The sequence below is a fragment of the Pongo abelii genome, chromosome 7 (genome assembly GCF_028885655.2).
Source record: "Pongo abelii isolate AG06213 chromosome 7, NHGRI_mPonAbe1-v2.0_pri, whole genome shotgun sequence".
In the NCBI taxonomy this organism is placed as follows: Eukaryota; Metazoa; Chordata; class Mammalia; order Primates; family Hominidae; genus Pongo; species Pongo abelii.
In genome coordinates, this window is record NC_071992.2 from 119,558,267 (window position 1) to 119,586,122 (window position 27,856).

General features: G+C 37.4%; 1 protein-coding gene and 1 pseudogene across 45 annotated transcripts in view; one reads left to right on the forward strand and one right to left on the reverse strand.

The window, feature by feature from the left end:
* Window positions 1-27,856, forward strand: part of RIMS2 (regulating synaptic membrane exocytosis 2) — a 773,441-nt gene that overhangs the window by 70,850 nt on the left and 674,735 nt on the right. The window lies entirely within an intron of this gene.
* LOC103891371 (mediator of RNA polymerase II transcription subunit 21-like) overlaps window positions 2,592-27,856 on the reverse strand; it is a 70,265-nt pseudogene continuing 45,000 nt past the window's right edge.

A 27,856-nucleotide genomic window follows, 5' to 3' on the forward strand; every position in this document is an offset into this window, starting at 1 on the left:
TAAAATTTCTTGGAATTGAGTTGCCACTGAGTTTTATAACAAACATAGGTATACCTGGAACTGTCATGGTTCTGGTGAGATGTGGTTTAGTATAATAATGAGTTTATAATTGAACCTGGGGTACAATTTGAGTCAAATCCAGTGGATGTTAGATCTAGCTTGTCTTAACTGGTATTTCTTACATCCTGTTTGTCAGGGTCTTGTTGGCTCCTCCCACTTCCCCATTCCTGTAGCTGGTTTCTGTGTCCCTTCTATGTTAGTCATGTGAAACTGTTGCCTGGTATTTCCTATTTCTTCTGTGACCACCCCATATTCCTGTCTCATAAGGAAGCAAGAAAAGGGCTCTCTTTCTCAGTTGTTTCAGGGATATGTTCAAAGTTGTCATTTTCTATAGATTTTCAACACTGCTCTGATACCCTTCACTCTCAGCTGGTGACCTGACTTCCTACTTTGTTGGGAAAATGGAGTGTATAACATGTGTTCTCTTGGTTTTTCTACTTTCCACTTAATACTTGCTTGGATATATTTACGTATATTTGTATTTTGTAGTGAACATTTATTGATTACTTCTCCCAGGATAGAAACCTGTTCCTTCTATCCAATTGTATTCTAAATTTCCTAGCCATCTAGTTTAGGTGGTAATTACTTTGTAACAAGATGTATGGAATCTTCAAGAGCAAAGATGGTCTTGTTCTTGTTCAAGAGCAAAGATGGTCTTGTTCTTGTTCAAGAGCAAAGATGGTCTTGTTCCTTTCCTATATCGTTGTACTGATTATTCCTATCCTTTACTAACCTTTCATTTTCCTGGCCAATTCTTACTCAGTTATCTCCGTTTCTGTCTCCTTGAATCCCTTCATTGAGATAATTCACATACTGTACAATTCAGCCTTTCAAAGTGTTGAGTTCAATGCTTTCTGGTATATTCTCAGAGTGGTGCAACTATAACCACAGTCTAATTTTAGAACATTTTGTTCTTTTGTTCCTCCTGAAAGAAACCCTGTACCCGTTAGCATTCAACTCCTCCCTTTTCCCTTCCTTCATTCTAGGCAACCACTAATCTTTCTATGGATTTGCCTGTTCTGGAGATTTCATATAAACAGAACCATACAGTATGTTGTCTTTTATGACTACTTTCACTTAGCATAATGTTCTCGAGGGTCATTCATGTCATAACGTGTCAGTACTCACTTCTTTTTTTATTGTGGTAAAATGCACATATAAAATTTTACCATGTGGCATTTGGTACATTTGCAGTGTTGTGCAAACATCACCACTATCCAGTTTTGGAATATTTTCATCACCCCAAAAGGAAACCCTGTATTCACTAAACACTTGCTCCCCATTATTCCCTCATCCCAGCCACTAATCTGGCAACCACTAATCTCTTTTCTGTCTCTCTAGATTTGTCTGTTCTCATTATTTTATATAAATGGAATCATACAGTATGTAATTTTTTTGTGTGTCTGGCTTCTTTTACTTAGAATAATGTTTTCAAGGTTCATTCATGTTGTAACATGTATAGTACTTTTTTGTTTTCTTTTATGGCCAAATAATAATCTGTTGTATGAATATGCCACATATATGTGGACAAATGTCCATCAGGTGATTTATTTCCACTTTTTTGACCATTATGAATAATGCTGTGAACATTCATCTACAAGTTTTTGTGTATGTGTGTGTTTTCATTGTGCTTGGATATATACCTAGGAGTGGAATTGCTGGGTCATGTGGTAACTCTAGGTTTAAGTTTTTAAAAAACTGCCAGACTTTTCCAAAGGGTTGCACTATTTTACATTCCCACCAGCAATGTGTGAGGGTTTTACTTTTTCCACATCCTTCTCAACACTTGTTATTTTCTCTTTTTGGTTGTTTGCATCCTGGTCGGTATGAAGTAGTATCCCACTGTGGGTTTGCCTTGCATTTCTCTAATGACAAATGATGGTGAGCATCTTTTCATGTGCTCATTGGCTGTTTTTATATTTTATTTGGAGAAATATATATTCAAATCCTTGGCCTGGCATGGTGGCTTATGCCTGTAATCCCAGCACATTGAGAGGTTGAGGTGGGAGGATTGCTTGAGCCCAGGAGTTCAAGACCAGCTTGGGCAACATAGTGACACCTTATCTCTACAAAACAAATATATAAATAAAAGTAAATGAAATAAAAACAAAAAAAATTTAGCTGGGCTTGGTGGTGTGCCTCTGTAGTCCCAGCTACTCAGGAGGCTGAGGTGGGAGGATTCCTTGAGCCTGTGAGGTCGAGGTGGCACTGATCTGTGATCCTGCTACTGCACTCCAGCCTGGGTGACAGAGCAAGACCCTGTTTCAAAATAAAATAAGAATAAAATAAAGTAAAATAAATTAAAATTATGGTGCAGAGTTGGTTCAATCACAGTTTTATAACCTTGTTTATCAAGAGTGAAAATTGGAGATTATTAAAAGTAGCTAAAAAGCTAACACATGTCAGTGTTTAATGTTTCTGTAATGTAACAGTGTAATGTTTCTGTTGGTAAGGCTTACATCTAAGTCTGATGCAGAATTCTTAATGTTGTGGGAACAATCCTTTTCTCAGCCACATAGTATTCACTGGTGCTATAAGTCTGGAAGAGACTGGCCATGGGTAGTATTTCTTGTCTTCAGCTGTAACTGTGATCAGCTGTGACTGTGCAGTATCAGCAAGTGCACTTTGTATCTTTTCTAGAAGTATTTCCCTAGATAAACAATATGTAGCAGCTTCATGGTTTTGTTCTTCTAGCTTACATAAGGGAGTAGCCTATGAAGCAGCTGTAGATTCTTCACTGGGTAAGGAATCTATCAAAACATGAATGTCTTTTGCTGTTTGTGCAATCAGTGCTATAAGAAGCTGAGCATATTCTTCTGTAGGGTTAGCTGGCTGGTCTTTGTTAATTGCTGTCTGAATATTATTAAAAGAGGCAGGAAGACCACATTGCTGCAACACATCAGTGGCATTGCAAAACTGATCTGCAAGCAAGTTCATGGTGTTTTACAGCTGCATGAGCTGATCACTGTGTTCCTCTTGCTCTTTTCACTTTCTTGATGGAGGCCTTTGCACAAATTTAATTTCGATGTCCAATTTATCTTTTGTTTTTGTTTTTGTTCCTTGTGCTTCAGTGTCATATCGAAGGAAACCATTACCTAACCCAAGGTCATGAAAATTACTTTTATGTTTTCTTCTAAGAGTTTTATGGTTTTGGCTTTGACATTTAGGTCTTTAATCCCCTTGGAGTTAATTTTATATGATGTGAAATAGGAGTCTAACTTCATTCTCTTGTAATGGATAAACAGTTTTCTCAGCACCATTTGTTGTAAATACTATTCTTTCTCTAATGAATAGCCTTTGCACCTTTGTCAAAAATCAATTTGTCATTGATACAAGGGCTTATTTCTGGACTTCAGATCAATAGAACTGATCTGCAAAAAGCTAACTTGGATTTTGATACTAATTGTATTGAATCTGTAGGTCAATTTAGGGAATATTGCTGTCTTAACAATATTAAGTTTTGTGACTTATGGACATGGGGTGTCTTTCCATGTATTTAAATCTTCTTTAATTTTTTTCCAATAATGATTTGTAGTTTTCAGTATACAAATCTTACACTGCTTTTGTTAAATTTGTACCTCAGTATTTTTTTCTTTTTGATTTTTTTTTAAGATACAGGGTCTTGCTCTTTTGCTCAAGCTAGAATATAGTGGTGTTGATTTCAGCTCACTGTAGCCTTGAAATCCTGAGCTCAGACAATCTTCCTACATCTGCCTCCTGAGTAGCTAGGACTACAAGCATGTGCTACTACACCTGGCTAATTTTATTTATTTATTTATTTTCAGAGACAGGGTCTTGCTAGGTTGCCCAGGCTGGTCTTGAACTCCTGGCCTCAAGCAGTCCTACTGCCTCAGCTTCCCGAGTTGCTGGGATTATAGTTGTGAGTCATCATGCCTGGCTCATGCTATTTTAAACATGCAATTGTTTTCATAATTTCATTTTGGAAATGTTCTTTGCTAGTGTCTGGAAATACAATTGATCTTTGAATATTGGTCTTGTATCCTGCAATTAGTTTTAGTCTACTCAGTTCTTAACACTTTTGTCAAATATCATGTGTTCCAGGAAGTTTTTACATATCCTTTAGGACTGCATTAGGTAACCCTTCTTTATGTTGCCCTAAATCCTTTCCTGTACCTTCATTATACAATGTACTTCTATGCTGCTTTGTTGTTGTAGGTTGTTTCTAGACCTCTCATCTAAACTCTTAGATTGATTTTCAGTACTGATGTTGCCAGCAAATTCTCCACAAAGAATAGAGTTTTGGAAAAATAGCACCAATTAAAAAATAGAGTTAGAATTGAAAAAATTATGAGTTATCTCATGCTTTATTACTTATTTATTCATTATCAAGACAATTTTTTGAGTTCTTTAAATGAGTTAGCTAAACTCACATGCATATTGAATGTTCTTATAAATAAGTCTCTCCCATTTCATAAATCCTCTGATGCTTTGCTTCTCTAAACTTTTCCAGGAAAAAATTTTTGCAGGAGATTGTAAATATGTTTAGGTGTGGAAAAGGTCGATAATGCGCCAGCACACTGAGAGTACCTTAGGAGCATGAAATTGTGTTTTATTTATTGGTAGCATAGTCCCCAGTTGTTAGCATGGTCCCTGATAACATGATAGGTATCAATAAATTAATTATTGAATTAATGTTTCTACCTGCAAATCTTAAAGATAGCTTGTTAAAAAATAACACATTTATTGAGCACCTACTAAGTACCAGTCACTAGTCTAGTCTCTGTTTTGTATAGTGATTAGAGCTTTCAAGGAGCTTAGCTTTTAATAAGTAGGGAGAACTCAATATTTCCAGGTAAAGTTTGCAATTAAAAGTAATTGCAAAAGCTGCAATTACTTTTGCACCAACCTAAGTATTTACTGACAAAAGCTATTGTTTTTACTGTTTTTCCTATACCAATGACTCAAAATAAATATTTTGGAGCCTCCTTTGACTGTTCCTATACTGTCCTAATGATCAGTTGGTCTACTTATAATTTTTCCTTTTTCCTGTCTATATAAATTCTCACTCATTTTTCTTATCTGTTATGATCTGCCATCAATGTTAGAGAACACAGACTGTTAACTAGATCATAAATTTGACAACAGCAGCTGTGATGTGTCTATGCTCTAGTATTGTGTTTGGTACATACCATGTATTCATTAAGTGTTTATTGAATGAATAAAGAATGTCACTTATGATCTCAAAAACATCATGGATACCTATGTTCAACAAAATAAAATTTCAAATCCCCTAATATACAACATTCTTAATAGTCTGATCAATTTACATTTCCAACCACATCTGCATTGTTCCCCTTTTCCCACCTTAACACACACAAGCCTCCTTGAAGTTTCTTGAAAATACTGTAATAGGATGTTAATGGAGATGGAATATTAACTTATCAACTGGGAGTATAGAATAAAGCTGCTTTCCTTTGTTTACTTTTGGTGTGGATACTGTGACAGCAAATAGTGAAAACCTAATTGTTTGGCACACATAGATTTCTTATATATGGCATATATATTTGTCATATGTATGTTTGTGTGTATATGTATATATGTACCTACTATATGTGTATATATGCATTTCTATTTTTGTGATTTATAGGCAAAAGATGTTATATTAATACTTTTTGTTGTGAGTAAAAAAAAACTCACCTTACACTAGCTCAAGGAAAGCAAAAAGAAATGTTCATATTGGTTCATATAACTGGAAAGTCCAATAGGTAACTGGATTCAAAGCCTCAAAGAATATCTTTAGGACTCTCTCCATTGGTCTCTTGGTTCTGTTTTCTTTTGTTTGCTTCAAAAATTTTCTTCTGTCTGTTCTGCAACTGGGAAAGACACACTGCTTCCATATTTAGGCTGCATTGTCCAAAATTAATAGTTCCCTCCCATATTTCTAATGCAAATAACAAAAGCAACAGCATCAATAATAGTAATAGTGTATCCAGAATTGGTTCCTTCTGGTGGGTTCTTGGTCTCTCTGACTTCAAAAATGAAGCCATGGACCCTCGCAGTGAGTGTTACAGTTCTTAAAGATGGTGTGTCAGGAGTTTGTTCCTTCCGATGTTCAGATGTGTCTGGAGTTTCTTCCTTCCGGTGGGTTCGTGGTCTCGCTTGACTTCAGGAGTGAAGCTGCAGCCCTTCTTGGCAAGTGTTACAGCTCTTAGAGGTGGTGTGGACCCAGAGTGAGCAGCAGCAAGATTTATTGTGAAGAGCGAAAGAACAAAGCTTCCACAGCATGGAAGGGGACTCGAGCGGGTTACTGCTGCTGGCTGGGGTGGCCAGTTTTTATTCCCTTATTTGGCCCTGCCCACGCCTTGCCGATTGGTCCATTTTACAGAGCACCGATTGGTCCATTTTACAGAGTGCTGATTGGTCCATTTGTACAGAGTGCTGATTGCTGCGTTTACAAACTCCAAACTGCTTTCCACAGGGGCTGAACTAATTGACATTCACACCAACAGTGTGTAAGCATTCCTTTTTCTCTGCAGCATTGCCAATATCTGTTTTTTTTTTTTTCACTTTTTAATAATGGCCATTGTGACTGGTGTGAGATGTATCTCATTGTGGTTTTATTTGCATTTCTCTGATGATTGGTGATGTTGAACATTTTTTTCATGTTTGTTGGCCATTTGTATGTCTTTTTTTGAGAAATAACTGTTTATGCTCTTTGCCAACTTTTTAATGGGGTCATTTATTTTTTATTTGTCAATTTATTTAAGTTCCTTATAGATTTTGGATATTAGTACTTGGATACATAGTTTGCAAATATTTTCTCCCATACTGTAGTTTGTCTGTTTACTCTGTTGGTAGCTTCTTTCGCTGTAGAGAAGCTCTTGAATTTAATTAGGTCCCAGTTGTCAATTTTTGTTTATGTTTCATTTGCTTTTGAGGTCGTAGTCATAAATTCTTCCCCTAGGCCAATGTCCAGATAAGTATTTCCTAGGTTTTCTTCTAGGATTTTTATCGTTTGAGGCCTTACCCTTACGTTTAAGTCTTCAATCCATTTTTTTTTTTCTAGATAGAGTCTCGCTCTGTTGTCCCGGCTGGATGTGGTGGTGTGATCCCGGCTCAGGTCCTCCGCCTCTCAGGTTCAAGTGGTTCTCATGCCTCAGCCACCCAAGTAGCTGGGACTACAGGTGCATGCCACCATGCCCAGTTAATTTTTGTATTTTTTTTTTTTTTCAGTAGAGACGAGGTTTCACTATGTTGGCCAGGCTGGTCTTGAATTCCTGACCTCAAGTGATCCACCTGTGTCAGCCTCCAAAAGTGCTGGGGTTACAGGCGTGAGCTACTGCAGGTGGCCTTGTCTTTAATCCATCTTGAGTTAATTTTTGAATATGGTCGCAGTGAGGGGTCCGGTTTCATTATTCTGCATATTGCTAGCTAGTTTGTTTATTACTATTTATTGAATAGGGTATCCTTTCTCCATTGTTTATTTTTGTAGACTGTCTAAGATCATTTTGTTGTAGGTGTGCAGCTTTGTTTTTAGGTTCTCTATTCTGTTATGTTGGTCCCTGTGTCTATTTTTGTATCATATCATTTTGGTTATTATAGCCCTGTAGTACAGTTTGAAGTTGGGTAATGTGATACCTCCAGCTTTGTTCTTTTTGCTTATGATTGCTTTGGCTATTTAGGCTCTTTTTTGGATCCATATGAATTTTAGAATTTTTTTAATTCTGTGAAAAATGGTGTTAGTAATTTGATAGGAATTGCGTTTGATCTGTATATTGCTTTGGGCAATCTGGACATTTAATGTTATTGATTCTTCCAATCCATGAGCATGGAATGTTTTTCCATTTGTTTGTGTCCTCTGTGATTTCTTCCATCAGTCTTTTTTAGTTCTCCTTATAGAGATCTTTCACCTATTTGGTTCGATGTATTCCTAGGTATAGGCAAAAACAAAGGTTTTTAGATAACTATTATTTTCACTGGCATGTCAGTATTGTATTTATTTGTTTCAGGTTTTTGCATCTTAAATGTTCCCAATTAGCCATTGACTTCAGTAAGCAATACTTTTTTTTTTTCCTATCTAAAAGTGTTTCATCTGGCCAGTGTATGTATGCTTCATTCTTTTGCAAATTGAACTGCGTACTTATATTATAATCTGCTTAGAACGACCTAAGAGATAACACTTACTGGATGCTATTCAAATAAAAACTGGATATCATCTTTGCCCTAGGTTCCCCTACTTTAATAAATAAAAAGATATTTAGACAAACCATAATAATTCTGGTATGGAGTGCTTTTGCCATTCTTCTTTATAGCAATGAATCTTCAGACAATACTCTCCAACACCAGTCTTTGTGTAGTTTCCACTAAGCTTTGTTATATAAAAGCAAGCATCTCACAGACCAATATTGTTCATAGCCTTGTCCTGAACTCCTGCTCTAGTTTATTATGGTTGACTTGCTCTTATTTTTAGAGATTACTTTGTCTATTTCTTCACTTTATTCCTCTGATATGGAGCTATTCCAAGAATATCATTCTCTGTCTATAATGTTTGGATTCACTGCAATTCCATTCTCTCTTTCTAAACTGTCTTTGGTTCCCCTTTATAAATATGCTTCTTGGTCTTCCCTGGTTCTTGGGACTCCCTGCATTGTTTCAGTGTTACAAGTGGTACTTGGCTGGTAGACATTTTCATGAGCTTTAGTAATTGTAACTAGTGGGTTAAAAGAAAGCCTTTGGGAAGAGAAATACATTGTTTACCTTAGATCATTCTTTGATTTAAATGTTTACTTAGCGTACACCAAACGTGTACTTAATGATTAGGATCTGCTGAAGATACAAAGGAGATAGAAGATATTTCTAGCCCTTGTTGTGAAGTAACTTTAAATCTAGACTTTTAACCATATTACACTGAATGCCTATGATAGCAATCACAATATCAGCATTTTAGCTGTTAAAAATTTTTACATGGAAGGATTCTTGGCAGAGCCACAAGAATGTGTCCCTTTTTACTATCATAAGGTCCTAATTTATCTGACAATGGACTCATATCCAGAATATATAAAACTCACACAAATCAGTAAAAGAACATATCACTCAATTAAAAAATGGGAAAGACACTTATGAGATTACTAGATAGAAGAACTTATATAAATGGCCATTGAACATGTGGAAAGTGCTCAATTTCATTAGTCACAGTGGGAATACAGAATAAAACCACAGTGAAACACTACTGTGTACCCACTAGAGTGGCTTAAAAAAGAGACAATAGTAGGTGTTTTAAGGTTATGGAACAATTGCTACTCTGATACACTGTTTTTAGCAGTTTAAACTAAATTCAACTGTTTTGAAAAATGGGTGGTATCTACCAAAGCTGAACATATGATATCATATGACCCAGAAATTCCATTCCTAGGTATATACTCAGCAGAAATGAATGCATGTACTCACCAAAAGAAAAGTAAAGAATATTCACTGCAACATTGTTTATAATATTCCTATATTAGTTTCCCATTGCTGCTGTAACAAATTACCACAAATATTGGTTTCAAAGGTGGTGAAGTGAAGCTGGCTGCACTCCCCCACCACAGGAAATATGTATTTATATAATATATATTTGTGTTTTATATATAATTTATATATATAAACACACACACATACATATATATATATATCTCTACATATACAGCCCTGAGATTATCACCAGTAATATCCCAGAATTCAAATATGAGGAAGAGACAGTTCCTGAGACTACAGAGAATTGAAAAAACTCTGAACGGATTAAGAGAATTCTTATATACCAATAGCAGACAAACAGAGAGCCAAATCATGAGTGAACTCCCATTCACAGTTGCTTCAAAGAGAATTAAATACTTAGGAATCCAACTTACAAGGGATGTGAAGGACCTCTTCAAGGAGAACTACAATCCACTGCTCAATGAAATAAAAGAGGATATAAACAAATGGAAGAACATTCCATGCTCATGGGTAGGAAGAATCAATATCGTGAAAATGGCCATACTGCCCAAGGTAAATTATAGATTCAATGCCATCCCCATCAAGCTACCAATGACTTTCTTCACAGAATTGGAAAAAACTACTTTAAAGTTCATATGGAACCAAAAGAGCCTGCATTGCCAAGTCAATCCTAAGCCAAAAGAACAAAGCTGGAGGCATCAGGCTACCTGACTTCAAACTATACTACAAGGCTACAGTAACCAAAACAGCATGGTACTGGTACCAAAACAGAGATATAGATCAATGGAACAGAACAGAGCCCTCAGAAATAACGCCGCATACCTACAACTATCTGATCTTTGACAAACCTGAGAAAAACAAGCAATGGGGAAAGGATTCCCTATTTAATAAATGGTGCTGGGAAAACTGGCTAGCCATATGTAGAAAGCGGAAACTGGATCCCTTCCTTACACCTTATACAAAAATCAATTCAAGATGGATTAAAGACTTAAACGTTAGACCTAAAACCATAAAAACCCTAGAAGAAAACCTAGGCATTACCATTCAGGACACAGGCATGGGCAAGGACTTCATGTCTAAAACACCAAAAGCAAGGGCAACAAAAGCCAAAATTGACAAATGGAATCTAATTCAACTAAAGAGCTTCTGCACAGCAAAAGAAACTACCATCAGAGTGAACAGGCAACCTACAAAATGGGAGAAAATTTTTGCAACCTACTCATCTGACAAAGGGCTAATATCCAGAATCTACAATGAACTTCAACAAATTTACAAGAAAAAAACAAATAACCCGATCAAAAAGTGGGCAAAGGACATGAACAGACACTTCTCAAAAGAAGACATTTATGCAGCCAAAAGACACATGAAAAAATGCTCATCATCACTGGCCATCAGAGAAATGCAAATCAAAACCACAATGAGATACCATCTCACACCAGTTAGAATGGCAATCATTAAAAAGTCAGGAAACAACAGGTGCTGGAGGGGATGTGGAGAAATAGGAACACTTTTACACTGTTGGTGGGACTGTAAACTAGTTCAGCCACTGTGGAAGTCAGTGTGGCGATTCCTCAGGGATCTAGAACTAGAAATACCATTTGACCCAGCCATCCCATTACTGGGTATATACCCAAAGGATTATAAATCATGCTGCTATAAAGACACATGCACACGTATGTTTATTGCGGCACTATTCACAATAGCAAAGACTTGGAACCAACCCAAATGTCCAACAATGATAGACTGGATTAAGAAAATGTGGCATATATACACCATGGAATACTATGCAGCCATAAAAAATGATGAGTTCATGTCCTTTGTAGGGACATGGATGAAATTGGAAATCATCATTCTCAGTAAACTATTGCAAGGACAAAAAACCAAACACCGCATATTCACTCATAGATGGGAATTGAACAATGAGAACACATGGACACAGGAAGGGGAACATCACACTCTGGGGACTGTTGTGGGGTGGGGGGAGCGGGGAGGGATAGCATTAGGAGATATACCTAATGCTAAATGACGAGTTAATGGGTGCAGCACACCAGCATGGCACATGTATACATATGTAACTAACCTGCACATTGTGCACATGCACCCTAAAACTTAAAGTGTAATAATAATAAAAAAAAAAGAAAAAAAAAAAAAGAGAATTGGAGTTCCATGATGCTCCTCCCCACAATCTGCCTGGCACCAAATATGCCAAAAGTTTCCCCAAAACTACAGTTTCTACACTTGAAAAAGTGAGATCAAGAGGGATAACTACTTTTGCTTCTAACTTCAGTTCCCTAGCAGAAGACTGTCCCTGCCTCAACCCAGGGGAAACCTCAGGAGTACCTGAAGGAAAAATTATCCTTGAGGACAACTAAACACAAAGTGGGAGGGCAGGACCACTATCCTCAGCATGGAAACCGTGCTATGTAAGTCAGCCAAAGGAGATGCCATGCTGTAGGAGGTTTGTTCCACAGGTCTCCTGGGCATGAATCCTAGCCAGCCTTCCCACACTATAAGGCTATCCCCTTTGGGAGTCATTTGGGATGGGTGGCACTCTGAATATTTACTACAACCAAGGCAAACTTGGGTTTAATGCACCAACTAGTGCCAAAAAGGAGGCAGCAACATGGCAGAAAAAACAAACAACCATAAGAAAGAAAATCAACATGTAAATTACAAAGCATCTGTAAGCAAACATATCCAATAAAAACCACAATAAGCCAGATAGGTAAGACTGGAATAAATAACTAATCCTTGAATGCAAAGATGTAAATGTACATTCAAAAAAACAAGAGCAAAGAGGGAACCATGGTCTCCTCAAATGGAGAAAGAATGAAACCAGTGGCTGACCCTAATGAGACAGCCATATGTGAACTCTCTAAGAATTCAAAATACCAGTTTTAAGGAATCTAAATGATCTCCAAGATAACATATAAAAACAAAAAAAGAGCCCATATAGCCAAGACAATCCTAAGTAAAAAGAACAAAACTGGAAGCATCATGCTACCAGAGTTCAAACTGTACTACAAGGCTACAGTAACCAAAGTAGCGTGGTACTGGTACCAAAACAGATATATAGACCAATGGAACAGAACAGAGGCCTCAGAAATAACACCACACATCTACAACCATCTGATCTTTGATATCCCTAACAAAAACAAGCAATGGGGAAAGGATTCCCTATTTAATCAATGGTGTTGGGAAAACTGACTACCCATATGCAGAAAACTGAAACTGGATCTCTTCCTTACACCTTATACAAAAATTAACTCAGGATGGATTAAAGACTTAAATGTAAGACCTAAAACCATAAAAACCCTAGAAGAAAACCTAGACAATAGCATTCAGGACATAGGCATGGGCAAAGACTTTATGACTAAAACACCAAAAGCAACAAAAGCCAAAACTGACAAATGGGATCTAATTAAACTAAAGAGCTTCTGCACAGCAGAAGGAACTATCATCAGAGTGAACAGACAACCTACAGAATGGGAGAAAATTTTTGCAATCTATCCATCTGACAAAGGGCTGATATCCAGAATCTACAAGGAACTAAACAAATTTGCAAGAAAAAACAAACAACCCCATCAAAAAGTGGGCAAAGGATATAAACAGACACTTCTCAAAAGAAGACATCTATGCAGCCAACAGACACATGAAAAAAATGCTCATCATCACTGGTCATCAGAGAAATGCAAATCAAAACCACAGTGAGACACTATTTCAACCAAACACTTATAAGTGGGAGTTGAACAGTGAGAACACATGGACACAGGGAGGGGAACATCACACGCCCGGGCCTGTCAGGGGCAGGGGGGCTAGGGGAGGGATAACATTAGGAGAAATATCTGATGTAGGTGATGGGTTGACAGGTGCAGCAAACCACCATGGCACGTGTATACCTAGGTAACAAACCTGTACATTCTGCACATGTATCCCAGAACTTAAAGTATAATTTTAAAAAATTTAAAGTATTAATACAGTTACTGTGTGATCTAGCTATTTCATTTCTTGGTATTTACCCAATATGAATGAAAATAAATATTTACAAAAGTGAAAAAACAATTCAGAAATCATCAGAGAAATTTGACAAAGAAATTAAAATAATTTTTAAAAGCCAGACAGAAACCTTGGACCTGAGAAATACATTTCCTGATCTGACAAACTCATTAGAGGCTCTCAATAGCAAAATGGATGAAGCAGAGGAAAGAATTAGTGAGTTCAAAGACAAGTTTTTTGAAAATACAGAAATATGAAATACTGAAAATAGAAGAGGAATAAGAAAAAATTTAAAAGGAATGAAGATAATCTATAAGATATAGAAAATTACCTTAAAAGAGCAAATCTAAGATTTATTGATGTTCCAGAGGTAATTGAGCAAGAACAAGGAGTGGAAAGATTATTTAAAGAAGTAATAACAAAACTTTCCTAACCTTGGAAAAGAAATAAATATCCAGGTGCCGGAAGGTCAGAGAACACCAAACAGATTAGACCCGAATAAGAGTACCCCAAGGCACATAATCAAATTCTCAAAGGTCAAGGACAAAGAGAGGATTCTAAATGCAGCAGGAGAAAAGAAGCATCTAACATATCGGCCAGGCATTGTGGTTCATGCCTGTAATTCCAGCACTTTGGGAGGCCGAGGCAGGTGGATTATTTGAGGTCAGGAGTTCAAGACCAGACTGCCCAACATGGTGAAACCACATCTCTACTAAAAATACAAAAATTAGCCGAGAGGAAGTGATGTGCACCTGTAATCCCAGCTACTTGGGAGACTGAGGCGGTAGAATCATTTGAGCCTGGGAGTTGAAGGTTGCAGTGAGCCAAGATAGTACCACTGCATTCCAGCCTGGGTGACAGAGTGAGCCCCTGTCAAAACAAAAAGCAAAAAACAAAACAAAACAACAACAACAACAAAAAATAACAACATATAAAGGAGCTCCATTTTGTCTGACAACAGACTTTTCAGTGGAAATCATACATTCCAGGTGGGGAGTGGAGCAACCTTTTCAAAGTGCTGAAGGAAAAAATCTGCTGTTTTAAGAATACCATGGCAGAGCACAGTGGCTCACACCTGTAATCCCGTAATCCCAGCACTTTGGGAGGCCAAGGCAGGTGTATCACCTGAGGTCAGGAGTTTGAGACCAGCCTGGCCAACATGGTGTGAAACCCTGTCTCTACTAAAAATACAAAAAAATTAGCTGGGCATGGTGGCACACACCTGTAATCCCAGCTACTCAGGAAGCTGAGGCAGGAGAATCACCCAAACTGGAAGGTGGAGGTTGCACTGAGCTGAGAATGCACCATTGCACTGCAGCCTGGACAACAGAGCAAGACTCTGTCTCAAAAAAAAAAAAAAAAAAAAAAAAAAGAATATTGTATTTAGCAAAACTATCCATCAGACATGAAGGAGAGAGAAAGTCTTTCCGAGATACACAAAAACTGGGAGAATTCACCACCACGAATATGGGAAGAAATACTTAAAGGGAGCCAGGCACAATGGTATGTGCCTGTTATCCCAACTACTTGAGAGAAAGAACTGGGAGAATTGCTTGAGCCTGGGAGTTCAGGACCAGGGCAGCATAGCGATTCTCTCTCTCTCTCTCGCTCTCTCTCTGTCACACACACACACACACACACACACGAAATGCCAAAGGGAGTTATTCAATCTGAAAGGAAAAAATAACGTGCAAAAAGAAAACATCTGAAGGTATAAAACCTACTGGTAAAATTAAGTACAAGGACAAACCCAGAATAATAGTGTAATTATAGTGTGCAATCCATTCATAACTTTAGTATGAAGCCCAAAAGACAGATCTAACAATAATCATAGTTATAGCTACCTTTTAAGAGAAAGTCTATATATGTATTTTGAGACAACATAAAGTCAAAATGGGAGGGAATGGATTTAAAGTGTAGAGTTTTTTTTTCTTTCTGTGTTCTTTATGATGTAAGGTAAGTTTTCACTTATTTAAAATAACTTCTTAACCTATAAGATGTTTTTTATAAGCTTCATGGTAACCACAATGCCAATTAAAATATAATACCAGAAGCATTGCTTAACCACTGTATTAGTCTGTTCTCACACTGCTATAAAGAACTACCTGAGACTGGGTAATTTATGAATAAAGACTCACAGTTCTGCAGGGTGTACAGGAAGCATGGTTGGGAAGCCTCAGGAAACATAATCATGGTGGGAGGGCAAAGGGGAAGCAAGTATGTCTTCAAATGGTGGCAGGAGACAGAGAGAATGAAGACGGAAATGCTTCACATTTTTAAACAACCAGATCTGGTGAGAACTCACTCACTATCATGAGAACAGCAAGGGGGAAATCCGCCCGCATTATCCAGTCACCTCCCATCAGGTCTGTCCTCCAACACTGAGAATTACAATTCGACATGAGATTTGGATGGGGACACAGAGCAAAACCATATCAACCACCAAAGGACACAGTAAGGAAGGAAGAGAGGAATTACAGAACAACCAGAAAACAAGCAACAAATGGCAGTAGTAAGTCCTTACCAATTATAACCTTGAATGTAAATGGACTTAATTCCCCAACTAAAAGGCAGAGAGTGACGGAATAGCTAAAGAAACAACAACCAACTATATGTTTCTTTCAAAAAACCCACCTCACCTGTAAAGATACACATAGACTAAGCTTGAAGGGGTGGAAAAAGATATTTCATTGCAATTGGAAACCAAAAGCAAGCAGAAGTAACTATACTTAGATAAAATAGACTACAAATCAAAGACTGTAAAAACAAAGACTATATATGTGTGCATGTGTGTGTGTGTAAAATGATAAAGGGGGTCAATTCAACAAGATGACATAACAATTATGAATTTCTGTGTACATAACACTGGAGCTCCCTAGTACATAAAGAAAACATTAATAGATCTAATGGGAGAGATAGACTGCAATGCAGTAATAGCAGGGGACACATGCAATCTAACAAGATTTAACCATGAAGAAGTAGAAAACCTCAAGCCAGTAATGAGTAATGAGAGCAACACTGTGGTAAAATGTTTCCCATCAAAAGAAAAGCTGACAACCTGATTGCTTCACAGCTGAATTCTACCATACATTTAAAGATGAACTAATACCATGTCTACTCAAACTCCTCAAAAAAACTGAAGAGAAGGGAATACTTTTTTTTTTTTTTTTTTTTTTTTTTGAGACAGAGTCTCGCTCTGTCACCCAGGCTGGAGTGCAGTGGCACGATCTCGGCTCACTGCAAGCTCTGCCTCCCGGGTTCACGCCATTCTCCTGCCTCAGCCTCCCAGGTAACTGCGAATACAGACGCCCGCCACCACGCCCAGCTAATTTTTTAGTATTTTTAGTAGTGATGTGGTTTCGCCGTGGTCTCAATCTCCTGACCTCCTGATCCACCTGCCTCGGCCTCCCAAAGTGCTGGGATTACAGGAATGAGTCACTGCGCCTGGCTGAGAAGGGAATACTTTCAAACGCATTCTACTAGGCAAGCATTACCCTGATGCCAGAACTAGACAAGGACACAACGAAATAAGAAGACTGTAGAGCATAAATGTAAAATGCTCAACAAAATACTAGCAAACCAAATTCAACAACACATTAAAAAGATCATTCACCATGATCAAGTGGGATTCATCCCAGGGAATCAGGCATGGGCCAACATATGTAAATGAATAATACATCACATTAAAAGAACCAGTAACAAAAACTGTATGATCATTTCAATAGATGCTGAAAAAATATTCAATGAAATTTGACATCCTTTTATGCCAAAGACCCTCAACACACTGAATGTAGAAGGAACATAACTCAAAATAATAAAGGCCATATGTGAAAATCCCCCAGCTAACATCATACTGAATAGAGAAAAATTGAAAGCGGTTTCTTTAAGATGCGGAACAAGACAACGATGCCTGCTTTCACCACTTTTAATCAATATAAAAGTGAAAGTCCTGGCCAGAGCAATTAAGCAAGAGAAGGAAATTAAGGGCATTCAAATTAGAAAGGAAGAAGTCACACTAGGTTTGTTTGCAGATGACATGATCTTATACTTAGAAAAACGTGAGGTCAGAGGAGGAGCAAGATGGTGGATAGAAGCCTCCACCAATCATCTCCCCCATAAGGATACCTCACCACCAACGGCTGCAGTGTGCCGTGTCTCCAGGTAAACTTGAAAGGCAGTCTAGGCCATAAGGGCTGCAACTCTAAGGCAAGTCCTAGTACCAAACTAGGCCGAGAGACAGTGAATTGGGGGAGGTGGCATGCAACATACTGAGACACCACTGGGGCAGCCAGGGGAATGTAGGCATCACTCCTTCCCTAAACCCAGGCTACACAGCTTGTGGCTCCAAAAGAGAATTCTTTCTTCCAATTGAGGAGAGGAGAGGGAAGAGTGGGGAGGACTTTGTCTTGCATTTAGAATACCAGCTCAGCCACAGCAGGATAGGGCACTAGTCAGAGTTGCGAGGTCCCTGTTCCAGGCCCTAGCTCCAGGATGACATTTCTAGACACATCCTGGGCCAGGATGGAACCGACTGCCTTGAAGGAAAGGACCCAGTCCTGGAAGCATTCATCACCTGCTAATTGAAGAGGCCTTGAGCACTGAATAACCAGCAGCAATACTTAGGTGCTACATCGAGGACCTTGGGTGAGCCTCTGAGACTTGCTGGTATCAGATGAGACTCAGCACATTACCAGCTGTGGTGGCTATGGGGAAAAACTCCTTCTGCTTGAGAAAAGCAGAGGGAAAAGTAAAGAGAACTTTGTCTTGCACCTTAGGTGCCAACATAGCCACAGGGGGATAGAGCACCAAGAGTGCTCTTGGGGTCCCCAATTCTAGGACTTGACTCTTAGATGGTATTTCTGGACGTGTCCTGGGCCGGAGGGGAGTCCATGCCTGGAAGGGTGAGTCCCAGGCCAGACAGCATTCACAATAAGCTGACTTAAGAGACCTTGGACCTTAAAGGAACATCTGTGTTAGTCTGGCAATACTCCTTGTGGCTGGGGGTAATAATGGCTGCAGAATGAGGCTCCTCTGCCTTTGGAAAGAGGAGGGAAGAGTGGGAAGGATTGTGTCTTATGGTTTGAGTACCAGCTCAGCCACAATAAAATAGAACACCAGGTAGACTTCTAAGGTTTTTGACTCTAGTCCCTGGCCCCCAGATGGCACTTCTGGACCCACCTGGGGCCTGGGGGACCTCCCTGCCCTGAAGAGAAGGATACAGATCTGGCTTGCTTTGCCATCTGCTTATTGTAGAGCCCCACGGCCTTGAGCAAAATAGGAAGTAGCCATGGAGTGGTTGCAGCAGGCCTTGGGCAAGCCCCAGTGCTGTGCTGGCTTCAGGTCTGACCCAGCGCAGTCATAGTGGTGGTGGCCACAGGGGTGGTTGTGTCACTCCACCCTCAGCTTTAGGTGGCTCAGAACACAGAGAGAGACACTTTATGTTTTGGAGAAAGACAAGAGAACAGAGTCTCTGCTTGATAATCCAGAGAATTCTCCTGGTTCTTGTTTTAGATTCTCAAGGTGATACCTCTATGAGTTTGTAAGAACTACAGCGTTACTGGGCTTGGGGTGCTCTCTAAAACAGATAAAGCTTAGATCACAACATCATAGTCCCTTCAAATATCTGGAAAGCCTTCCCAAGAAGGATGTCTACAAATAAGCCCAGATAGTGTGCACTACAATAAACTGTTATGTCATCTTTAGTGCCTAGACACTGAAGAACATCTGCTAGCATCAACAGCATCTGGGAAAACATGACCTCACCAAGTGAACTAAATAAGGCACCAGGGATCAATCCTGGAGAAACATATGTGACATTTCAGAGGGAAAATTTAAAATAGTTGTGTTGAGGAAACACAGCTATTTTGAAATCAAAGATAACACAGAGAAGAAATTCAGAATTCTATCAGATAAATTTAACAGAGATTGCAATAATTAAAAAGAATCAAGGTGAAATTCTGGAGCTGAAAAATGCAGTCAGCATACTGAAGAATGTAACAGAGTCCTTTTATAGCAGAATTGATCCAGCAGAAGAAAGAATTAGTGACCTTCAAAGACAGGCTATTTGAAAATAAACAGAGGGGAAAAAATAGAAAAGAAAAACAAACAAATAAACAGTCAAGCATACTTATAGGACCTAGACCTAGAAATAGCCTCAAAAGGGCAAATGTAAGTGTTATTGTCCTTAAAGAGGAGGTTGGTAGATAGGTGTAGAAAGTTAGTTCAAAGGGTAACAACGTCAACATATATCACGTGAGTGGGGGGAAAAACACAATGGGATAATAACAACTTCCCAAACCTATAGAAAGATATTATATCCAAGTACAAGAAGGTTATAGAACTAAAGCAGTACTCCCTTTAGCATATTTAAACAGATTTAAACTAAAGAAGACTAAATCAAGGCATTTAATAAACTCCCAAAGGTCAAGGATAAAGAAGGGATCTGAAAAGCAGCAAGAGAAAATAAACAAATAACATAAATAGAGTTCCAATATATCTGGCAGCAGACTTTTCAGTGGAAATTTTAAAGGCCAGGAGAGAGTTGCATGACATATTTAATGTGGTAAAGGAAAAACACTTTTATTGTAGAATAGTATATCTGGCTAAAATATCCTTCAAACATAAAAGAGAAGTAAAGACTCCCAGATGAACAGAAACTGAGAGATTTAATCAATACTAGACCTGTCATCAAGAAATGCTAAAGGGAATACTGCAATCAGAAAGAAGAGGACATTAGTGAGCAATAAATAATCACCTGAAGGTACCAAACTTACTAGTAATAGTAAGTACACAGAAAAACACAGATTGTTTTAACACTATAACTGTGGCGTGTAAATTTCTCTTATCCTAAGTGGAAAGACTAAATAATGATACAATGAAAATAACTACAACATTTTAAGATATAGTCAGTACAAATTATTTATGAAACAAAAATTTAAAAAGAGGGAGGATGAAGTTAAGGCATAGAGTTTTATTAGTTTGCTCTTTGCTTGTTTGTTTATGCAAATAGTGCTAAGTTTTTCTCAGGTTAAGATAATGGGTTATAAGATAATATTTGCAAGCGTCATGGTGACTTCAATTCAAAACACATACAATGCATACACAAAAAATAAAAAGCAAGAAACTAAATCATATCACCAGAGAAAATCACCTTCACTGGAGGAAGACAGGAAGGAAAGAAAGAAGGAAGAGAAGATCACAAACAACCAGACAACAAATTTAAAAATGGCAGGAATAAGCCCTTACTTATCAGTAATAACATTGAATGTAAATGGACTAAACTTTCCAATCAAAAGATATAGACTGGCTGAATGGATGAAAAAACAAGATCCATTTATCTGTTGCCTAAAAGAAACACACTTTACTTATAAAGACACACAGACTGAAAATAAAGGGATGGAAAAAGATATTCCATGTCAATGGAAACTATAAAAGAGCAGGAGTCTGTTGATATGAACAGACATTTCTCAAAAGAAGATATTTATGCAGCCAACAAACATATGAAAAACAGGTCATCACTGATCATTAGAGAAGTGCAAATTAAAACCACAATGAGATATCATCTCATGCCAGTCAGAATGGCAATTATTAAAAAGTCAGGAAACAACAAATGCTGGTGAGGCTGTGGAGAAATAGGAATGCTTTTACACTGTTGGTGGGAGTGTAAATTAGTTCAACCATTGTGGAAGACAGGGTGGTGGTTCTTCTAGAACCAGAAATACCATTTGACCCAGCAATCCCATTACTGGGTATATACCCAAAGGATTATAAATCATTCTTCTATAAAGACACATGCACACATATGTTTATTGTGGCACTATTTACAATAGCAAAGACTTGGAACCAACCCAAATGCCCATCAGTGATACACTGGGTAAAGAAAATGTGGCACATATATACCATAGAATACTATGCAGCCATAAAAAATAATGACTTCATGTCCTTTGCAGGGACATGGATGAAGCTGGAAACCACCATTCTCAGCAAACTAACACAAGAACAGAAAACATCACATGTTCTCACTCATAAGTGGGAGATGAACAATGAAAATGCATGAACACAGTGAGGGGAACGTCACACACTGGGGCCTGTTGGGGGGTTGGGGGCAAGGGGAGGGAGTGCATTAAGATAAATACCTAATGCGTGTGGGGCTTAAAAACTGGATGACGGGCTGACAGGTGCAGCATACCACCATGACACATGTATACCTATGTAACAAACCTGCACTTTCTGCACATGTATCCCAGAACTTAAAGTAAAATTTAAAAAAATTGCATCAATCATTAAAAAAAAAAAGAGCAGGAGTCCCTATTCATATATCAGGCAAAATCGATCTCAAGACAAAAATTATAAAAAGAGACAAAGAAGGTTGCTATAAAATGATAAAACGGGTTAATTCAGCAAGTGGATATAACAATTGTAAATCTATATGCATCAAACACTGGAGCAACCAGATATATAAAGGAAATATTATTAGAGTTAAAGAGAGAGGTAGGTCCCAATACAATAATAGCTGAAGACTTTGGCACTCCACTTTCAGCATTGGACAGATCTTCCAGACAGAAAATCAACAAAGAAACATCAGACTTAATCTTCACTATAGATCAAATGGATCTAATATTTATTTACAGAGCATTTTATCCAATAGCTGCAGAATACACATTCTTTTCATCAGCATATGGATCATTCTCAAAGATAGATTATATGTTCAGTTACAAAACAAGTCTTAAAACATTCAAAACATTGAAATCATATCAACCATCTTCTCTGACTACAATGGAATAAAACTAGAAATTTATAACAGGAGGAATTTGGGAAACTAAACAAACACATGGAAATTCAACAATGTGCTTTGAAATGACCAGTGAGTTAATGAAGAAATTAAGAAGGAAACTGAAAAATTTGTTGAAACAAATGATAATGGAAACACAATGTACCAACACCTTTGGAATGCAGCAACAGCAGTGCTAAGAGGGAAGTTTATAAGTGCCTAGATAAAAAAATAGGAAGAACTTCAAATGAAAAATATAATAATGCATCTTAAAGAACTAGAAAAGCAAGAGCACACTGAACCCAAAATTAGTAGAAGAAAAGAAAGAATAAAGATCAGAGTAGGAATCAATGGAATTGAAATGAAATAACACAAAAGATCAGTGAAACAAAAATTGGTTTTTTGAATTGTTAAAAAAATTGACAAATCTTTAGCCAGAGTAAGGGGAAAAAAAAAACAGAGAAGATCCAAATAAATACAATCAGATTGAAAAAGGAGACATTACAACTGATATTGCAGATATTTAAAGAATCATTAGTGGTTACTATGAGCTACTATATGCTATCAATATATTATCAATAATAACATTGAATGTAAATGGACTAAATTTTCCAATCAAAAGTATTGACTGGCTGAATGAATGAGAAAACAAGATCCATTTATCTGAGCAACTAACTATATTCCAATAAATAAATTGGAAAATCTAGAAGAAATGGACAAATTTCTAGACATATACAACCTAGCAAGATTGAACCAGGAAGAAATCCAAAACCTGAACAGACCAATAACAAGTATGAGATCTAAGACATAATAAAAATTCTTTCAGTAAAGAAAGGTCTGTGAACCTGATGGCTTCACTGCCAAATTCTACCAAACATTTAAAGAAGAGTGGATACCAGTTCTACTCAAATTATTCTGAAAAATAGAGGAGGAAATAATACTTCCAAACTCATTTTACAAGTCCAGTATTACCCTGATACCAAAACCAAAGACACATCAGAAAGAAAAAAGAAAAAAGAAGAAGAAAGAAAGAAAGAAAGAGAAGAAAACTGCATCAGTATTTCTGATGAATATTGGTACAAAAATCCTCAACAAAATTCTAGCAAACTGAATTCAGCAATACTTTAGAAGGATCATTCCTCATGACAAAGTGGAATTTATCCCTGGAATGCAAGGATGGCTCAACATACACAAATCAATGTGATACCTCCTATCAAGAGAATAAAGGATAAAAACCATATGGTCATTTTAATTGATGCTGAAAAAACATTTGATAAAATTCAGCATTTCATAATGAAAAATCCTCAAAAAACTGGGGATGGAAGGAGCATACTTCAACATAATAAAAGCCATATATGGCAGACCCACAGCTGATATACTGAATGAGGAACAACTGAAAGCCTTTTCTCTAAGGCCTGGAACATTACAGTGATGCCCAGCTTCACCACTGTGTTTCAACATGGTACTGGAAGTCCTCGCTATAGCATTCAGACAAGAGAAAGAAATAAAGGATATCTGAATTGGAAAGCAGATGTCAAATTATCCTTGTTTACAGATGACATAACCTTATATTTGGAAAAACCTAAAGACTCCACAAGACGACTATTAGAACTAATAAACAAATTCAGTAAAGTTACAGGATACAAAAGCAATATACAAAATCAGTAGCATTGCTATATGCCAACAGTGAACAGTGTGAAAAAGAAAAAAACAATTCTATTTACAAAAGTGACAAGTAAAATTAAATACCTAGAAATTAGCTTAATCAAAGAAGTGAAAGATCTCTACAATGAAAACTATAAAACACTGAAGAAAAAAATTAAAGAGGACACCGAAAAATTGAAAGATATTCCATGTTCATGGATTGAAAACATCAATATTGTTAAAAGGTCTACCCAAAACAATACAACCCAAAGTAGTCTACAGATTCAAGGCAATCCCTTTCAAAATACCAATGGCATTCTTCACAGAAATAGAATATTATCCTAAAATGTATATGGAACCATAAAAGACCCAGAGTAGCCAAAGCTGTCCTGAACAAAAAGACCAAAACTGGAGGAGTCACATTACCTGACTTCAAATTATAATATACAGATATAGTAACAAAAACAGCATGGTACTGGCATAAAAACAGACATTGTAGACCAATGGAACACAATAGAGAACCCAGAAACAAATCCATACATCTACAGTGAACTCATTTTTGACAAAAGTGCCAAGAATATAAACTTGGGAAAGGGCAGTCTCTTCAATAAATAGTGCTGGAAAAACTGGATATCCATATGCAGAAGAATAAAACTAGACCCCTGTGTCTCACCATATACAAAAATCAAATCAAAATGGATTAAAGACTGAAATCTAGGACTTCAAACTATGAAACTACCACAAGAAAACATTGGGGAAAATATTTAGGACATTGGTCTGGGCAAAAGTTTCCTGAGTGATATCCCACAAACACAGGCAACCAAAGCAAAAATGAACTAATGGGATCACATCAAGTCAAAAAGCTCCTGTAAAGCAAAGGATACAATCAACAAAATTAAGAGACAACCCACGGAATGGGAGAAAATATTTGCAAACTACCCGTTTTCACCACTGTGATTCAGCATAGTACTGGAGGTCCTACCTAGAGCATTCAGACAAGAGAAAGAAATAAAGGGCATCTAAGTTGGAAAGAAGATGGCAAATTATCCTTGTTTGCAGATCACATAATCTTATATTGGGAAAACCTAAAGATGCCACAAGAAAACTATTAGAACTGATAAGGGGATAATAACCAGAATATGTGAGGAGCTCAAATAACTGTAGGAAAAAAATCTAATAATCCATTTAAAAATGGGGAAACAGTTTGAATAGGCACTTCTTGAATTAAGACATGCAAATGGCAAACAGGCATATGAAAAAGTGCTCTATATCATTGATAATCAGAGAAATGCAAATGAAAACTATAGTGAGATATCATCTCACTCCAGTTAAAATGGTTTATATCCAAAAGACCAGCAATAAGAAATGCTGGTGAGGATATGGAGAAAAGGGAACCCTTGTACACTGTTGGTGGGAATTTAAATTAGTACAACCATTATGGAGAACAGTTTGGAGTTTCTTCAAAAAACTAAAAACTGAGCCACCATATGATACAGTACACCCACTGTTAGGTATATAGCCAAAAGAAAGGAAATCAGTATATTGAAGAGGTATCTGCACTCCTATGTTTGTTGCAGCTCTGTTTTTACAATAGCTAAGATTTGGAAGCAACCTAAGTGTTTACACACGGAGGAATAGATAAAGAAATTGTGATATATATACAAAATGGAGTACTATTCAGTCATAAAAAAGAACGAGATTTACTCATTTGCAATAACATGGACGGAACTGGAGATCATTATGTTAAGTAAAATAAACAAGTCACAGAAAGAGAAACATCATGTATTCTCACTTATTTGTGGGATCTAAAAATCAAAGCAATGGAACTCATGGACATAGAGAGTAGAAGGATGATTACCAGATGTTGGAAATGGTAGTGGGGGCTCTACGGGGAGGTGGGAATGGTTAATGGGTCCAAAAAATAGAAATAATGAATAAGGTCAACTATTTTACTCACAACATGGTGACTATAGTTAATAATCACTTAATTGTACAGTTTGAAATAACTTATTGGATTGTTTGTAACTCAAAGAATAAATGCTTGAGATGGTGGATACCACATTCTTCATGATGTGCTTATTTCATGTTGCATTTCTGTATCAAAACGTCTCATGTATCCCATAAATATATACACCTACTATGTACCCACAAAAATTAAAAACAAAAACAAACAGGAGAAAAACCTCAACGTGTCACCAAAAAACTGTTAGAACTTTTAAACAAATTCAGTAAAGCTTCAGGATACAAAAATCATTATACAGAAATCAGTATCATTAAATACACCAATAACAAATAATCTGATAAATCCGAAAGCAATTTTTGCCAGGCATTGTGGCTCATGTCTGTCATCCCAGCACTTTGGGCAGCCAAGATGGAAGAATCGCTTGAGTCCAGGAGTTCAAGATTATCCTGGGAAAGATGGTGAGACCCTGTCTCTACTATATATAGATGTAGACATCTTCGAGGGTTATTCTGCCTACCGTAATCCCCAAACTGGAAACAGCTTTGAAGCTGAAGGCTTTTGAGTCTACCTCTTTAGTCTCTATTTTTCTTTCACTTGTTTCCACTGCCACTGATTTTCTTTTTTTTTTGGCTAAAATGATTGCAGCTAGTCCTTCTGACTAAATTTTAGTGTTGTGCTTCTATTCATTTTCTACCAAACTTTCTTACATTTTATAACACAAAGACTTAAATTTGAGTTATTGTATTACTTAATATGTAGAAATGTAAACTGTAAAATACTATGCTTGTGTTTTTTAATACAACTGTAAAATTTTATGAATTAATTACAAACCAAATTGCAAATCCATTAACATTCAAATTAATAATATGTATGTAACAGTGATATTTGAATATTGCTCCATATGAAATTTAAGTTGGAAATAGAAAACCATGTGTTACATGACTCACTTCCACTACTTTTTACATATTTGGACTAATTTAAAGCCTTTTACTCATTCAGCAGACTAATATCGTTTGTATTTCTCTTGATAGAAATGCTACATACAAACATTTAACTTTGTTCTTTTTTCATAAGTGTGCTATCATTAATGTGCTACTATTTGGCTGCTGTGCAGTCATAAACACAAATACAAATAAAGGCATGGAAATCTTGTACTTGATTTTGACACCAGTGATCTAAGATATCATTGTCTTACTATTTTAATTTTATTTTTATTTTTTATTTTTTGAGATGGAATCTCACTCTGTTGCCCAGAGTGGAGTGAAGTGGCGTGATCCTGGGTCACGGCAGTCCTAGACTCTCGAGTTCAAGCCATTCTCCTGCCTCAGCCTCTTGAGTAGCTGGGGTAACAGGCGCCTGCCGCCACGCCCAGCTAATTTTTGTATTTTTTAGTAGAGAGGAGGTTTCGCCATGTTGGCCCGGCTGGCCTCAAATTCCTGACTTCAGGTGATCCGCCCACCTCGGCCTCCCAAAGTGCTGTGATTATAGGCGTCAGCCACTGCACCGGGCCATCTTTGTATTATTATTTTTAGATGTTTATTAAAATGAAAATACTAAATATAACATTCTTATGGGGCAGCAGTCCCCAACCTTTTTGGCATCAGGGACTGGTTTCGTGGAAGACACATTTTCCATGGATAGGGATTGGGGTGGGGATGGTTTCGGGATGAAACTGTTCCATCTCAGATCATCAGGTGTTAAGTTCGCATAAGGAGGACCCGACCTAGATCCCTTCTATGCACACCTTACAATAGGGTTCATGCTTCTGTGAGAATCTAATGCCGCCACTTATCTGACAGGAGGCGGAGCTCAGGCGGTAATGCTTGCTGGCTGCACCCCTTCTGCTCTTGGCCCGGTTACTAACAGGCTGTGGACTGGTACCCATCTGTGGCTCGGGGGTTGGGGATCCCTGTGAGAATTCCTGGATCCTAGGCCATATCCACGAAGCCCCAGGTGTCTGCAGATCTTTGAGAAAATCTCATGTTTTA